This window comes from Coregonus clupeaformis, chromosome 27 (assembly GCF_020615455.1).
Source record: "Coregonus clupeaformis isolate EN_2021a chromosome 27, ASM2061545v1, whole genome shotgun sequence".
In the NCBI taxonomy this organism is placed as follows: domain Eukaryota; kingdom Metazoa; phylum Chordata; class Actinopteri; order Salmoniformes; family Salmonidae; genus Coregonus; species Coregonus clupeaformis.
Genome location: NC_059218.1, coordinates 36403343 through 36420749, shown reverse-complemented (window position 1 = coordinate 36420749; position 17407 = coordinate 36403343). Strand labels below are relative to the sequence as shown.

General features: G+C 46.1%; 2 pseudogenes; both read right to left on the bottom strand.

The window, feature by feature from the left end:
- Window positions 1–3758: 3758 nt before the first annotated feature.
- Window positions 3759–6047, bottom strand: LOC123481992 (annotated as a pseudogene).
- Window positions 6048–6077: 30 nt separating this feature from the next.
- On the bottom strand, window positions 6078–6721 carry LOC121541341 (annotated as a pseudogene).
- Window positions 6722–17407: the final 10686 nt, after the last annotated feature.

Below are 17407 nucleotides of genomic sequence, written 5' to 3'. Positions count from 1 at the left end.
ATGAATGGAGCAAAGTACAGAGAGATCCTTGATTAAAACCTGCTCCAGAGCGCTCAGGACCCCAGACTGGGGCGAAGGGTCACCTTCCAACAGAACAACGATCCTAAGCACACAGCCAAGACAACGCAGGAGTGGCTTCAGGACAAGTCTCTGAATGTTCCTGAGTGGCACAGCCAGAGCCTGGACTTGAACCCGGTCGAACATCTCTGGAGAGACCTGAGAATAGTTGTGTAGCGACGCTCCCCATCCAACCTTACAGAGCTTGAGAGGATCTGCAGAGAAAAATGGGAAAAACTCCCCAAATACAGGTGTGCCAAGCTTGTAGTTTCATAGTTGTAGTGTAGTGTTTTTGCTTTGTCATTATGATGTATTGTGTGTATATTGATGAGGGGAAAAAACTATTTAATACATTATAAAATAAGGCTGTAACGTAACAAAATGTTTAAAAGTTCAAGGTGTCTGAATACCTTCCGAATGGTCTAACAAGACAGACAAAGTCTGGGTTTCATATCCTCTTATAGTATAAATAAGGATAAAGTACCCTTCCCTCAGAGATAAAGGACTCTTTCCTCTGGGATAAACAACCCTTCCCTCAGGGATAATTAAAATACCTGTCACGATCGTTATGAGAAGTGGACCAAGGCGCAGCGTGATAGGCATACATACTTTATTTAGTGTACACAACACGATCCAAAACAACAAAACGATACATGAAGTCCTAGGTCATACAACAAACCAAACGGAACAAGGTCCCACAAAACTAAAATGCCAAAAGGCTGCCTAAGTATTGTCCCCAATCAGAGACAACGAGCTACAGCTGTCTCTGATTGGGAACCACCCTGGCCAACATAGATATACACAATCTAGAACGAAAAAAATAGAAAACTAAACAATGAAAATCCACACCCTGGCTCAACATTTAAGAGTCCCCAGAGCCAGGGCGTGACAATACCCTTCACTCAGGGAGAAAGAACCCTTCCCTCAGGGATAATTAAAAGACCCTTCCCTCAGGGATAAAGGTCACTTCTCTCAGGGATAAAACACTCTTCCCTCAGGGATAAAGGACACTTCCGTCAGGGATAAAGAACTCTACCCTCAGAGATGAAACACCCTTCCCTCAGGGATAATGTACCCTTCCCTCAGAGATAAAGGACCCTTCCCCCAGGGATAAATAAAGGACCCTTCACTCAAGGAGAGTTAAAGGACACTTCCCAATAGGGATAAAGGACCCTTCCCTCATTGATAAAACACTCTTCCCTCTGGGATAAAGGACCCTTCCCTCTGGGATAAAGGACTCTTCCCTCAGGGATAAAGTACTCTTCCCTCAGAGATAAAGGACCCTTCCCCCAGGGATAAATAAAGGACCCTTTCCTCAGGGATAAAACACTCTTCCCTCTGGGATAAAAGACCCTTCACTCAGGGATAAAACACTCTTCCCTCTGGGATATAGGACCCTTCCCTCAAGGATGAATGACCCTTCACTCAGGGATAAAGGACAAGGTGGAGCACCCAAACATAGGGCTCTAGTCAAAAGTAGTTTACTATGTAGGGAATAGGGTTCCATTTGTGGCGGACTCAAGGACAGGTGTTCACAGGAACACAAAGTAATGACTCAAATCAAAGCAGCATCATGTAGAATAGTTCTTATTCTTCATAAAGGAATGGCTGAGTTCAGGGACATGTATGTTGGCTATACACTGCCTTTCTCTGTCTGTCTGTCTGCCTGTCTGTCTGTCTGTCTGTCTGTCTGTCTGTCTGTCTGCCTGTCTACATACATAGAAGGTCTGTAAAGGGCAGACCAACACACAGAGAGTCAGTGTATATCCAAATACATTTCCTTAAACCCCTTGGATCCTACTGAGGAATATGAGACCCAACACACACCAACACAATATTTTTAATAAGATCCCAGGGTGACCTGCTGCAATAAAGGAGCTGTAAACAAAAATACAACACTGTATGCCGTTCATCCCTGACTTTTTCATTTCTACTGAAAATGTGTTTACGAACAGAACCAGATCAAAACTATGTCCTTGTAGTTCCTCACTACTCAGACACAGACACCAATAAGGAACTAGGTAGAAATGGGGAGCCTGGTGATATCAACTCAACTTCAGAATTACCATAAAATATTAGGAAGAAGTCATAGTTATGTCTGCAGCTGTGACCAAATGGGGAAAACATAGTTAGGTTTAAATCTAAATCAGTTGGTATAAACAGATAGACCAATTTATTTAGCCCTTTTACAGGAAACCATAGTTAGAAATTAATGAAGCAGACGTGAAGTTGAGCGTTTATGGTAAATAGGTCAGGCTGGTGTCTGCGTTCGATAAGAGATGTCAGGTGTAAACTTGGCCTAGGGTTGGCAGGAAAGAAACAGACAGGAAGTGATGGGTGTGAAAACAACAAGTAACTTGTACGCAGCTGTCATGGGGCCCTTACCGACTGATTCTGACAGTTGTTTTTACACAAATGTGTTAGCCATAGCTTTATAGCGCGTTTACATTTCATAATTGCCTGAAATTAAATAAAAAATAAACACACATGAAATAGGTATTTTTAATTATAGAACTTCATTTACAGGGGAAATGTCCATTTTGGGGGGTAGAGGGTCCCCTCGAAGGCATTTTGAAATGGGCTCCCAAATCGCTAAGTCCACCCTAGCTTACATGGGCGATGATGGAATCGTATTTTTGACCCACTAACTTCTGGTTATCTACTCAGACCACGTACATACTACCTAGACCATGATAAAATCTTGGCCCTGTTCAGAATCAACCTCGGGGTACGAAGAAGAACGAGGTTCCACCAAATGAAGTCAGGAGACAGCACAAGAGTTGCAATTTAATAATAGTTGTATTTTATTGTAAATTAAAATGGAAAATCAGTTTAATTTGGTGCTATTTCCACCACCTAAAAAAACAGCCCACTTCAACCCCAGCCCTTAGACAGCATGCTTACATTTCCCTCTCAAGTGTATTTAAAAGGAAGTGGTAACTGATTCATGAACAATATCAGTCCCTTAAAGCGCCAGTGTGGGTGCAGGCTTTTGTTCCAGCCAGGCAGTAACACACCTGATTCAACTGATCAAAGTCTGCATTGAAGACTAACATTTAAAGTGTAGCCATTATCAATCATCATATTGCTTCCAACTATACTGTATGTATTGCTTACAACCTATTGCTTAGAGTGGTAGAATGGCTCAGATAAATTATGGTCGTGTAAGACACGATTTAGGGAATCAGAGTCAGTTGTCAACTCAGGCTTTTCTCATGAAGCAGCAGCAGACTATGGTCCCTCCTATCAGAAGCAGTGAAGAGGCCCACCTATTAAATTTACATTTTAGTCATTTAGCAGACACTCTTATCCAGAGCGACTTACAGTTAGTGAGTGCATACATTATACTTTTTTATTTTTCATTCTGTCCCCCCGTGGGAATCGAACCCACAACCCTGCCAGCCATTCCCTTCCCTACCCTGGGCCAATTGTGCGCCGCCCCATGGGTCTCCCGGTCGCGGCCGGCTACGACAGAGCCTGGAATCGAACCAGGATCTCTAGTGGCACAGCTAGCACTGCGATGCAGTGCCTTAGCCCACTGCGCCACTCGGGAGGAAATTCAGCTGAGAACATCAGGTTATTACTCCGTAGGAAGTTCTCATGGTCTGAGTTTAGTGTCAAGTCAAGGGCAACCAAGAAGATCAAGATAAGCTGGATGAGACCAGCCAGGATGAAGAATATTCCGCCAAAGATCTTCAACCTTAGACATATTCATACTTCTCTGGGTACAGTTTGTGCACTGCAGCTGAGATGGAGAGTATCATCCCTAGCAACCCTAGAATTTTGGAGAAGTAGGTGATGATCCGAGTTAGTCTGACCTCTCCGTAATGTGGAAAGTCCATAAATTCCAATGTAAACAAAGCACAGGCCACTATGGAGATAATCCATCCTATGACTCCCATAGTGATGCCCACGATCTCCATGCCCATCAACATGCACTTCCTGGAAGAATGAGGATGTGACTCAACAAACAGATTCCGGAAAAGTGGAGATGTTATACTTCAAGAGAAGATCCTGGATGCTACAGGCCTACAGCTTCATTCTTTGCAAGCAAAGTTCTAAAACAGCAGATTGTTCAACGTTCTTTTCTCACAGATGTTTGTTGCAGAGTTCTTCTGTGATACTAGAGAGCCCGGCCAGTCAGAAGCCCAAGGGTGCTTGATGTCATCTGCTGCCATGGAAACACAACCTGTACAGATGCGGTGAAGTGTGTGGCCGTTACTGTGGGTGAGGAACTAGTGAGTTTCTAGCCCAACTGTTTTGTTGTTTCCCTAGCAGAAGTAAGCAATATGGCAATATTGCACAAGCTCCCCTAAGACCTTTTGAGGACTAATTCTGTGCACTAATATTGAGAAACACTTCGATATGGTAACATAAGATCATATGAGATACCAGTAATGGAATTTAAGTGAGTTGTTAAGTTGGGAATGTCTCTCTTAAAGCAGTAGCAGCAGCAGCTGCACCAGACTATGGTCCCAACCACAATATGACATAAACTCCTCTATGACCTTTTGCAGACAGAGCTGTTAGCGAGAGGTTGATTGAGTCGTTGTAGTGTCTGGCTGGTTCCTCTTGAAGATGCAGCAGCAACGTATGGTCCCTCCTATCAGGAGCATGGAGGCGACCACCTATTGAATTGAGCCAAGTAACCCAAAACACCCAAATGATCCAGCAGGTATGGGATATTCTGTATCATGTAATGGGCAACCAAGAAGACAGTGGATAGCTGGAGGATTCCAGACAGGATAAAGAATGTTCCAAGGATAACCCTGGCCTTGACCCTAGTCCTGTTACTCTTGATGCAGTTACAGCACTTGGTCCCAAAGATGGACCCCATCACTCCCAGAGATCCCAGGATGGTGGAGATGAAGGTGATCGTCATCAGAGCCCACATGACCCCACTGGGGGGTCCATAAGAAATGACTCTATAGACAACACAGTGCACTAGGGAGACTGTCCATCCAACGGCTCCTAGATACATGACTTCAATCTCACTAGGGGGACAGGAGCTGCACAGAATAACCCCCACAACCAGGAGCAGGGCCCCTGCCTCCCAGCCGATGTAGAGCGAGGCCCCACACTCCCCCAAATGGTGCTGGCTGTCCAGGAGACAGGAACAAGGACCAGGATTACAGCCAGGATGAAGAACATTCTGGAGATGATCATCACTTTTGCTTTGGACTTTTTGTTCTTGATGCAGTTGATGGAGACTCCCAGAACCCAGAAGGTGATGGCGATGATGGTCATGGCTCTGACGGCCTGCTGGTCCTGGGGTAAGGCCAGCATGGAGTCGAAGACCTTACACTGCATCTGGCCCATGCTATGGACCACACAGCTCCTCTATATCATTTCCAAGGTTATATGCGAGGTGACGATGTTGGCTCCGATGAAAGCAGTCACTCTGCAAACTAGAAAACACACACCACTATGGAGATGACCAATACTATGACTCTCAAAGCAATGTCCACCATCTCCTTCCACATTGAAATTGTGTTTTTTACATTAGATAAAAGCACAGCCTCAGAGCTTCAAAATGGCATTTATCAGACATTGTAGTTGGAGGAAACATGGGGAAGTAATGCTGCTTTAAAAGTTGATATACATATAATCCCATTTAGTAGAAAAATATATTCAAATATTTTGCTGCAATGTTCAATATTTAGAAAAGGAATACTTTCACCAAATTGCCTAAACTGATTTTCTGAACATTATCTCACCAAGTTCACCCTTTAGAAAGACAATTAACAGTGTTAAATTGCTTATTGTTGTATAAGAAAGATAACCTTTCATTTTGAACATCTACGGTGCTGCTCTACAGCGGTGAGCTGGTGGATACCAGCCAGGATGAAGAATATTCCAACGATGAACCTGGCCTTGACCCTGGTCCTGTTACTCTTGATGCAGTTACAGCACTTGGTCCCAAAGATGGACCCCATCACTCCTAGAGCTCCCAGGATGGTGTAGATGGAGGTGATCTTCTTCAGATCCATCCATATGTCCCTATAGGGGTATACATGAGACTAATGGGATAGGCACAATATAGAGATAGCACAGGGCACTAGGGAGACTGTCCATCCAATGACTCCCATCATCCATCCAAAGACTCCCACAGTGATGCACAGTATGACCCCTCCAATCAGGAGCAAGGCGGCCGCCCCCCAGCCTAACTACAGCGAGGCCCCAGCTCAGTCTTCCCTCCGATCCACTTGGAGGAGTCACTGATGATTGATCTGGCTACCATGGAAACAGGGATGAGGATGAGAGTTCCGGCCAGGATGAAAAGTATTCCAGAGATAATTATCAACTTGGCCTGAGACATTTCTTCTTTGATGCATTTGGTGCACTTGGCTCTGACCATGGAGACCATGACCCCCCGAACCTCCAGGATGATGGCAGTGAGGATCATGGCTCCAGCATACTCCATAATGGGGGGGCAATTCCTGATGAAGTTGTGCACTTTACACTGTGTCTGTCCCGTGCTTTGGGTCACACAACTCATCCACAGGCCAAGCAAGTGCACCTCTTTGGTGGTAAAGTTAGCTGCTATGAAGGTTGTCTCTATCCAGGTGGGGAGTGCACAGATCACGATGGTAAGTATTAATCCTATGACTCCCAGGGCAATGCCCACGACCTCCACCATTTCCACGATATCCACTATATCCATGCCCATCAAAATGCTGTATCCCTAACTGCGTCTTGCTCAGCAGATTCGTTCACTCTGATTTTCGAGATCAGAGCCAATCAGAAGACCTCTATAACTGCTCAATGCTTTGATGTCACTTAAATATGTTGTCATGGAAACATAAATCCTATCAATACGGATGTGGGGCAGTGTGTTGTTGCGACCCAAATGGAGTCTGAGTATATCAGACATTAGGAACACCTTCCTAATATTGAGTTGCACCCCCACTTTTTGCCCTCAAAACAGCCTCAATTCAATGGGCTTGGACTCTACAAGATTTTGTATACTCAATGTATATGAAGACACTGGTATGGTGCTGGAGATAATGAATATGAGATTACAAATTACCAGTCCACCTTTAAGAAGTTTTAAGACCCACCAAAAAGCAGGTCTTCATGTAAAGCAGTTGTCTCCTGAGTGGCGCAGTTGTCTAAGGCACTGCATCGCAGTGCTAACTGTGCCACTAGAGATCCTGGTTCGAATCCAGGCTCTGTCGCAGCCGGCCGTGACCGGGAGACTCATGGGCGGCGCACAATTGGCCCAGCGTCGTCCAGGGTAGGGGAGGGAATGGCCGGCAGGGATGTAGCTCAGTTGATAGAGCATGGCATTTGCAATGCCAGGGTTGTGGGTTCGATTCCCACGGGGGGCCAGTATAAAAAAAAATGTATTCACTAACTGTACGTCGCTCTGGATAAGAGCGTCTGCTAAATGACTAAAATGTAAATGTAAATGATAATGGCATGGATTTTGAGAGCAGAAGCGCAGCCTATCCAGCAATGAAGCACAGTGCCCATGGAAGGAGAGATGTGCCATTTGTGCCAGTTATCTCGTATTTAGAAACATCAAAAACGATTGGTTTCCCCCTATTACATTTAATTTGATTAAAAACCAAGCATAGCCTCCCCTCCCCTTAATTAATCAAAGCTGGTTTATCAGCTTCTTATAGGTACATATTTTTATCCTGGCCATACATTAGCCAAGTAGCCAATGAATGAAGGGGTTTTAAATGGTCTGCTGAGAGTGCCTTGAAATATTTTGGAGGTTTTTTGCCCTCATGCTTTTTAATGATTCACAATTCACATACCTGCATACTTAATTTCGCTTGATCAAGTAGGCTATCCATCCCCATTTTCAAAGAGCGCCCCTCGTCCGATTACCAAAGACCCGCTCCTCCAAACTATTCAGTCCTCCTATAATGTCATATTAATGGCAGATTGTTTTGACAATGTGTCTTGCACATAGACAACAATATTGCTTGTTTTTCATTGAATTTGATTAAAAACCAAGCATAGCCTCCTCAGTTAAGACATTTTTTTGTCCTGCCCAATGCATTCGCTAAGATTTACTATTGGGTTTTTTAAAATAGAGCCTTAGGATATGTTTACGTACTTCAATGGGAGATACAACACCTTTGTACATCTGAACCAGTCTGACCTGGTCATTGGCCTACAGGTGTATGGTTTATACGTTTATTCACATTTCTAAACTGCCCGAATGAAATGATTCAAACAGCACCAATACTTACTTAGTCGTATACTACCACATGCATGTCTGAGGTTAGGGTTTGCTTCACAGCCTGCCGTGACAGGACTCTAGACACCTGACTGGTGAATGAAACCACTGCAGGGGTTGGTTTAAAGATATTAGGTCAGAGAGAGAGAGAGAGAGAGAGAGAGAGAGAGAGAGAGAGAGAGAGAGAGAGAGAGAGAGAGAGAGAGAGAGAGAGAGAGAGAGAGAGAGAGAGAGAGAGAGAGAGAGAGAGAGAGAGGTTAAGGGCGAATAGGAGAGAGAGAGAGAAAGAGAGGGGGCGAGAGAGAGAGAGAGAGAGAGAGAGAGAGAGAGAGAGAGAGAGAGAGAGAGAGAGAGAGGACAAGGACAAGGACAAGGGCGAGAAGGAGAGAGAGAGAGAGAGAGAGAGAGAGAGAGAGAGAGAGAGAGAGAGAGAGAGAGAGAGAGAGAGAGAGAGAGAGAGAGAGAGAGAGAGAGAGGACAAGGACAAGGGAGAGAGAGAGAGAGAGAGAGAGAGAGAGAGAGAGGGCAAGAAGAGAGAGAGAGAGAGAGAGAGAGAGAGAGAGAGAGAGAGAGAGAGAGAGAGAGAGAGAGAGAGAGAGAGAGAGAGAGAGAGAGAGAGAGAGGACAAGGACAAGGGAGAGAGAGAGAGAGAGAGAGAGAGAGAGAGAGAGGGCAAGGGAGAGAGAGAGAGAGAGAGAGAGAGAGAGAGAGAGAGAGAGAGAGAGAGAGAGAGAGAGAGAGAGAGAGAGAGAGAGAGAGGTGTGCGTTTAATTCCATACCTGTATGAGATGGCAAGGTGAAGCTACTTTATGCATCTCAGATCTACATGATGTGCCTAGAGTGTTATTGATGGACAACCCCACCTCGATTCTGCCATATTGCTTTCACCTATCCATTCCTATCAGATCTGTGAACTGGAGGTAACTTAAGCAGAAGGGGGGATCCTATTGTTTAATCCCAACAAGGAGAGTAAAACAAATGTGTGTGTGTGTGTGTGTGTGTGTGCCTGTGTTTGTGTGTGTGTGTCTACCTGCATTGTAAACTGCATGCGTCTTCAACTATTCCCCCAAGGGAAAAATAACCCACTCTTTCTTTCAGTCTCTGAAATAAAAGTAAATTTAGAAGAGTGACCCTCTGAACTACCAGATATCTACTTGGTATGCATACTACAGCTCTGGGTGGTTCTAGAAGAGTGACCCTCTGAACTACCAGATATCTACTTGGTATGCATACTACAGCTCTGGGTGGTTCTAGAAGAGTGACCCTCTGAACCACCAGATATCTACTTGGTATGCATACTACAGCTCTGGGTGGTTCTAGAAGAGTGACCCTCTGAACTACCAGATATCTACTTGGTATGCATACTACAGCTCTGGGTGGTTCTAGAACAGTGACATCACTTAGCATTGGATGGGCTTTTTCTCCTCTGTGTTGATGTCTCTATTAATCTCACAGGAGTTTATGAACACCATTATTGTTGCACACAGGTCAGAAAGAGACAGGTAGGTGATTATTGAACACAGGTAAGAAAGAGACAGGTAGGTGAGTATTGAACACAGGTAAGAAAGAGACAGGTAGGTGAGTGTTGAACACAGGTAAGATAGAGACAGGTAGGTGAGTATTGAAAACAGGTAATATAGAGACAGGTAGGTGAGTATTGAACACAGGTAAGATAGAGACAGGTAGGTGAGTATTGAACACAGGTAAGATAGAGACAGGTAGGTGAGTATTGAACACAGGTAAGAACGAGACAGGTAGGTGTGTATTGAACACAGGTAAGAAAGAGAGAGGTAGGTGAGTATTGAACACAGGTCAGAAAGAGACAGGTAGGTAGGCTAAGTGTCTATGTGCTTTATACAACTGGTGCAGTGGCACTAAAGCAGTTCATGTTGTTCTGTGTAAATCCCAGTGTCGTTGACAGACAGCTAATGGTCAGTCGGTCAGTCAGTGCTGAGACATCACTAAAGACCATGGCCTTGCTGTTACCCACTTGGCCATTTACAGTGCATTCAGAAAGTATTCAGACCCCTTGACTTTTTCCACATTTTGTTACATTACCTACTTGTTCTAAAATTGATTAAATAGTTTTTTTCCCTCATCAATCTACACACAATACCCCATAATGAATAAGCAAAAACAATTATTTTGAGATTTTACCAAATTTGTAAAAAAATAAAATTTAAAAAACATACCTTGTTTACATAAGTATTCAGACCCTTTGCTACAAGACTCCAAATTGAGCTCGGGTGCATCTTGTTTCCATTGATCATCCTTGAGATGTTTCTACAACTTGATTGGAGTCCACCTGTGGTAAATTCAATTGATTCAACATGATTTGGAAAGGCACACACCTGTCTATATAAGGTCCCACAGCTGACAGTGCATGTCAGAGCAAAACACAAGCCATGAGGTCGAAGGAATTGTCCTTATAACTCAGAGATAGGATTGTGTCGAGGCACAGATCTGGGGAAGGGTACCAAAAAATGTCTGCAGCATTGAAGGTCCCCAAGAACACAGTGGCCTCCATCATTGTTAAATGGAAGAAGTTTGGAACCACCAAGACTCTTCCTAGAGCTGGCTGCCCTGCCAAACTGAGCAATAGGGGAGAAGGGCCTTGGTCAGGGAGGTGACCAAGAACTCCATGGTCACTTTGACAGAGCTCCACAGTTCCTCTGTGGAGATGGGAGAACCTTCCAGAAGGGCAACCATCTCTGCACCACTCCACCAATCAGACCTTTAAGGTAGAGTGGCCAGACGGAAGCCACTCCTCAGTAAAAGGCACATGACAGCCCGCTTGGAGTTTTCCAAAAAAGGCACCTAAAGACTCTCAGACCAGGAGAAACAAGATTCTCTGGTCTGATTAATCCAATATTTAACTCTTTGGCCTGAATGAAGCATGGTGGTGGCAACATTTTTTTCAGCGGCAGGAACTGGGAGACTAGTCGGGATTGAGGGAAAAATGAATGGAGCAAAGTACACAGAGATACTTGATTAAAACCTGCTCCAGAGTGCTCAGGACCCTAGACTGGGGCGAATTTTCACCTTCCAACAGAACAACGACCCTAAGCACACAGCCAAGACAACGCAGGAGTGGCTTCAGGACAAGTCTCTGAATGTACCTGAGTGGCACAGCCAAAGCCTGGACTTGAACCCGGTCGAACATCTCTGGAGAGACCTGAGAAAAGTTGTGTAGCGACGCTCCCCATCCAACCTTACAGAGCTTGAGAGGATCTGCAGAGGAAAATGGGAAAAACTCCCCAAATACAGGTGTGCCAAGCTTGTAGTTTCATAGTTGTAGTGTAGTGTTTTTGCTTTGTCATTATGATGTATTGTGTGTATATTGATGAGGGGAAAAAACTATTTAATACATTATAAAATAAGGCTGTAACGTAACAAAATGTTTAAAAGTTCAAGGTTTCTGAATACCTTCCGAATGGTCTAACAAGACAGACAAAGTCTGGGTTTCATATCCTCTTATAGTATAAATAAGGATAAAGTACCCTTCCCTCAGAGATAAAGGACTCTTTCCTCTGGGATAAACAACCCTTCACTCAGGGATAATTAAAATACCTGTCACGATCGTTATGAGAAGCGGACCAAGGCGCAGCGTGATAGGCGTACATACTTTATTTAGTGTACACAACACGAACCAAAACAACAAAACGATACGTGAAGTCCTAGGTCATACAACAAACCAAACGGAACAAGATCCCACAAAACTAAAATGCCAAAAGGCTGCCTAAGTATGGTCCCCAATCAGAGACAACGAGCTACAGCTGTCTCTGATTGGGAACCACCCTGGCCAACATAGATATACACGATCTAGAACGAAAAACAGAAAACTAAACAATGAAAATCCACACCCTGTGTTACGGATACAGGTATCCTGTGTCCTGTGTTTTCCTCTCCTTCTGCCCTAATCACAGGTGTCCTGTATGTTCCTGATTGGTGGTCGTTGAGATGTCTGCTGATTGCTAAGGTGGACCAATCAGTGAACATTCCTCTGCATTGCACCACCTGTTGCTGCTTTTTCAATCACACATCCCATTATATAAAAACCAGTCAGTTATGTTTGTTGACAGAGAGAAAGACTGTTTCCGTATGTGAGTATGGATACTGTGGTATCCTGTGTATTGTGTACTCACTAAGTTTAGTTACTCTGTTTGGTAACTTTGTGTGTTTCTGGGAAAAGGGGAAGTTAAGCAAGCTGCCCTTGGGCGTACAATACCCGTAGGAAGAAATCTGTCTATAAACACTAGTTAGACCTGAGCGGAACACCCACTGTATTTTTGTATGATTAGCAGTAGTTTAGCGGTTCTTGAGGCAGGCAAGATCAGTTTAGGGGTGTTTTACACTATTGTTTCATTTCTTGGGTCCTGCTCAGCCCTTTTTCCCAAACCTTTACCGTGTGTTCACAAATAAACACTTTATGTTTGACGGTAGTTTATGGTTGTCGTGTAGTTTTTGTTCTCACTGTTCCATGTCATCATTCTAATTTGCATGAGTTATGTTACGGGCCTCTTCTCCATCCACCCTAGACGTTTAAAGCCACGGGGTTCGTAACACCCTGGCTCAACATTTAAGAGTCCCCAGAGCCAGGGCGTGACAGTATCCCCCCCCCCCAAAGGCGCGGACTGCAACCGCGCCAACCAAACACAAGAGGGTAGGGGCCGGGTGGGCATTCCGCCTCGGAGGAGGATCCTGCTCCGGGCGTGACCACCACTCTCTCTCCAACCCCCCGTAGCACCCCTGATCTGGTCTGGACACCGGTGGAGCGGATTGCTCTGGCTCCGGAGTGGAGCAGCTGCCTGGTGCCGGACCAGGCACCGGTGGAACAGGCACGGGCCGTGCCGGACTGACAACGCGCACCACTGGCTTGGTGCGGGAGCAGGAACGGGCCGGACCGGGCTGGCGACGTGCACCACTGGCTTGCGCGGGAGCAGGAACAGGCCGGACCGGGCTGACGACGCCGCACCACAGGCTTGGTGCGGGAGCAGGAACAGGCCGGACCGGGCTGGCGACGCCGCACCACAGGCTTGGTGCGGGAAGCAGGAACAGGCCGGACCGGGCTGGCGACGCGCACCACAGGCTTGGTGCGAGGGACAGGAACAAGCCGGACCGGGCTGGCGACGCGCACCACTGGCTTGGTGCGGGGAGCAGGAACGGGCCGGACCGGGCTGGCGACAACGCACCACAGGCTTGGTGCGGGAAGCAGGAACAGGCCGGACCGGGCTGGCGACGCGCACCACAGGCTTGGTGCGAGGGACAGGAACAGGCCGGACCGGGCTGGCGACGCGCACCACAGGCTTGGTGCGAGGGACAGGAACATGCCGGACCGGGCTGGCGACGCGCACCACAGGCTTGGTGCGGGAAGCAGGAACAGGCCGGACCGGGCTGGCGACGCGCACCACAGGCTTGGTGCGGGGAGCAGGAACGGGCCGGACCGGGCTGGCGACCCGCACCACAGGCTTGGTGCGAGGGACAGGAACATGCCGGACCGGGCTGACGATGCGCACCACTGCCTTGGTGCGAGGGACAGTAACAGGCCGGGCTGGACTGTGGAGACGGACTGGAGGTCTGGAGCGGAGAGCTGACACAACCCGTCCTGGTTGAATGCCTATTTCCACACAATCTGTGTGATGCATCAGCACAGGAAGTACAGGGCTGTGCACTCGTTCTGGCACTACAGCACGTGGCACTGGCGCAGGATATCCGGGACCGAGGAGCGGTACTGGAGGCCACGAGCGTTGAGCCGGCACACTCCGTCCTGGCTGCATGCCCACCTTAGCACGACACGTGGAGGACTGTGCCGGAACACTCGCGGCACAGTACGTGGCTCCGCATAACCCGGAACCTGCCCAATCTCACGCTGCCTAGCCTGAGTACGGGGAGTTGGCTCTGCTCTACCTCTAGGCTCCACCAACCACCCTTCCAGGCCCCCAAACCTGGTGGCCTCCTCTCCTAGTCCGCCGATTCGTCCTGTAGCTGCCTCCATCAGCCCCGTCGTCCACGCCGTGTGCCCCCCCCCAAAAATTTTTTTTATTGGGGTAGCCTCTTGCGTGTCCGTCGTCGGCACGGTTGGCGCCGTTTCTCCTCTCCTGCCTGGGTATTTACTTTTGCCCATGGCCCTCTGCCCGCGAATATGTCCTCCCAAGACCACCATTCGCCCACCTGGGACATCGCCAACTTCCCCTGTTTGGCACGCTGCTTGGTCCTCTGGTGGTGGGATCTTCTGTCACGATTGTTATGAGAAGCGGACCAAGGCGCAGCATGATAGGCGTACATACTTTATTTAGTGTACACAACACGAACCAAAACAACAAAACGATACGTGAAGTCCTAGGTCATACAACAAACCAAACGGAACAAGATTCCACAAAACTAAAATGCCAAAAGGCTGCCTAAGTATGGTCCCCAATCAGAGACAACGAGCTACAGCTGTCTCTGATTGGGAACAACCCTGGCCAACATAGATATACACGATCTAGAACGAAAAATATAGAAAACTATACAAAGAAAATCCACACCCTGGCTCAACATTTAAGAGTCCCCAGAGCCAGGGCGTGACAATACCCTTCACTCAGGGAGAAAGAACCCTTCCCTCAGGGATAATTAAAAGATCCTTCCCTCAGGGATGAAGGTATATTCTCTCAGGGATAAAACACTCTTCCCTCAAGGATAAAGGACCCTTCCCTCAGGGATAAAACACTCTTCTCTCAGGGATAAAGGACACTTCCGTCAGGGATAAAGAACTCTACCCTCAGAGATGAAACACCTTTCCCTCAGGGATAATGTACCCTTCCCTCAGAGATAAAGGACCCTTCCCCCAGGGATAAATAAAGGACACTTCACTCAAGGAGAGTTAAAGGACACTTCCCTTTAGGGATAAAATACCCTTCCCTCTGGGATAAAACAAACTTCCCTCAGGGATAAAGGACCCTTACTCAGGGATAAAACACTATTCCCTCTGGGATATAGGACCCTTCACTCAAGGATGAAGGACCCTTCACTCAGGGATAAAGGACAAGGTGAAGGACCCAAACATAGGGCTCTAGTCAAAAGTAGTTTACTATGTAGGGAATAGGGTTCCATTTGTGTTACACACAAGGACAGGTGTTAACAGGAACACAAAGTAATGACTCAAATCAAAGCAGCATCAAGTAGACGAGTTTATATTCTTCATAAAGGATTGCCTGAGTTCAGGGACATGTATATTGGCTATACACTGCCTTTCTTTGTCTGTCTGTCTGCCTGCCTGCCTGTCTGTCTACATACAGTGGGGGGAAAAAGTATTTAGTCAGCCACCAATTGTGCAAGTTCTCCCACAAAAAAAAGATGAGAGAGGCCTGTAATTTTCATCATAGGTACACGTCAACTATGACAGACAAAATTAGAAAAAATAAATTCAGAAAATCACATTGTAGGATGTTTTATGAATTTATTTGCAAATTATGGTGGAAAATAAGTATTTGGTTAATAACAAAAGTTTCTCAATACTTTGTTATATACCCTTTGTTGGCAATGACACAGGTCAAACGTTTTCTGTAAGTCTTCACAAGGTTTTCACACACTGTTGCTGGAATTTTGACCCATTCCTCCATGCAGATCTCCTCTAGAGCAGTGATGTTTTGGGGCTGTCGCTGGGCAACACGGACTTTCAACTCCCTCCAAAGATTTTCTATGGGGTTGAGATCTGCAGACTGGCTAGGCCACTCCAGGACCTTGAAATGCTTCTTACGAAGCCACTCCTTCGTTGCCCGGGCGGTGTGTTTGGGATCATTGTCATGCTGAAAGACCCAGCCACGTTTCATCTTCAATGCCCTTGCTGATGGAAGGAGGTTTTCACTCAAAATCTCACGATACATGGCCCCATTCATTCTTTCCTTTACACGGATCAGTCGTCTTGGTCCCTTTGCAGAAAAACAGCCCCAAAGGATGATGTTTCCACACCCATGCTTCACAGTAGGTATGGTGTTCTTTGGATGCAACTCAGCATTCTTTGTCCTCCAAACACGACGAGTTGAGTTTTTACCATTTTTTAAAATTTTGGTTTCATCTGACCATATGACATTCTCCCAATCCTCTTATGGATCATCCAAATGCACTCTAGCAAACTTCAGACGGGCCTGGACATGTACTGGCTTAAGCAGGGGGACACGTCTGGCACTGCAGGATTTGAGTCCCTGGCGGCGTAGTGTGTTACTGATGGTAGGCTTTGTTACTTTGGTCCCAGCTCTCTGCAAGTCATTCACTAGGTCCCCCCGTGTGGTTCTGGGATTTTTGCTCACCGTTCTTATGATCATTTTGACCCCACGGGGTGAGATCTTGCGTGGAGCCCCAGATCGAGGGAGATTATCAGTGGTCTTGTATGTCTTCCATTTCCTAATAATTGCTCCCAAAGTCAATTTCTTCAAACCAAGCTGCTTACCTATTACAGATTCAGTCTTCCCAGCCTGGTGCAGGTCTACAATTTTGTTTCTGGTGTCCTTTGACAGCTCTTTGGTCTTGGCCATAGTGGAGTTTGGAGTGTGACTGTTTGAGGTTGTAGACAGGTGACTTTTATACTGATAACAAGTTCAAACAGGTGCCATTAATACAGGTAACGAGTGGAGGACAGAGGAGCCTCTTAAAGAAGAAGTTACAGGTCTGTGAGAGCCAGAAATCTTGCTTGTTTGCAGGTGACCAAATACTTATTTTCCACCATAATTTGCAAATAAATTCATTAAAAATCCTACAATGTGATTTTCTGGAATAGTTTTCTCTCAATTTGTCTGTCATAGTTGACGTGTACCTATGATGAAAATTACAGGCCTCTCTCATCTTTTTAAGTGGGAGAACTTGCACAATTGGTGGCTGACTAAATACTTTTTTCCCCACTGTACATAGAAGGTCAGTAGAAATAGAACAGTTGTTTACACTCTATGGGGATGTCTTTAAAGGGCAGATCAACACACAGAGAGTCAAATACATTGTATATCCAAATACATTTCCTTAAACCTCTTGGATCCTGCTGAGGAATATGAGACCCAACACACACCAACACAATATATTTCATAATATCCCTGGGTGACCCTACTGCAATAAAGGAGCTGTAAACAAAAACACAACACTGTATGCCGTTCATCCCTGACTTTTTCATTTCTACTGAAAATGACT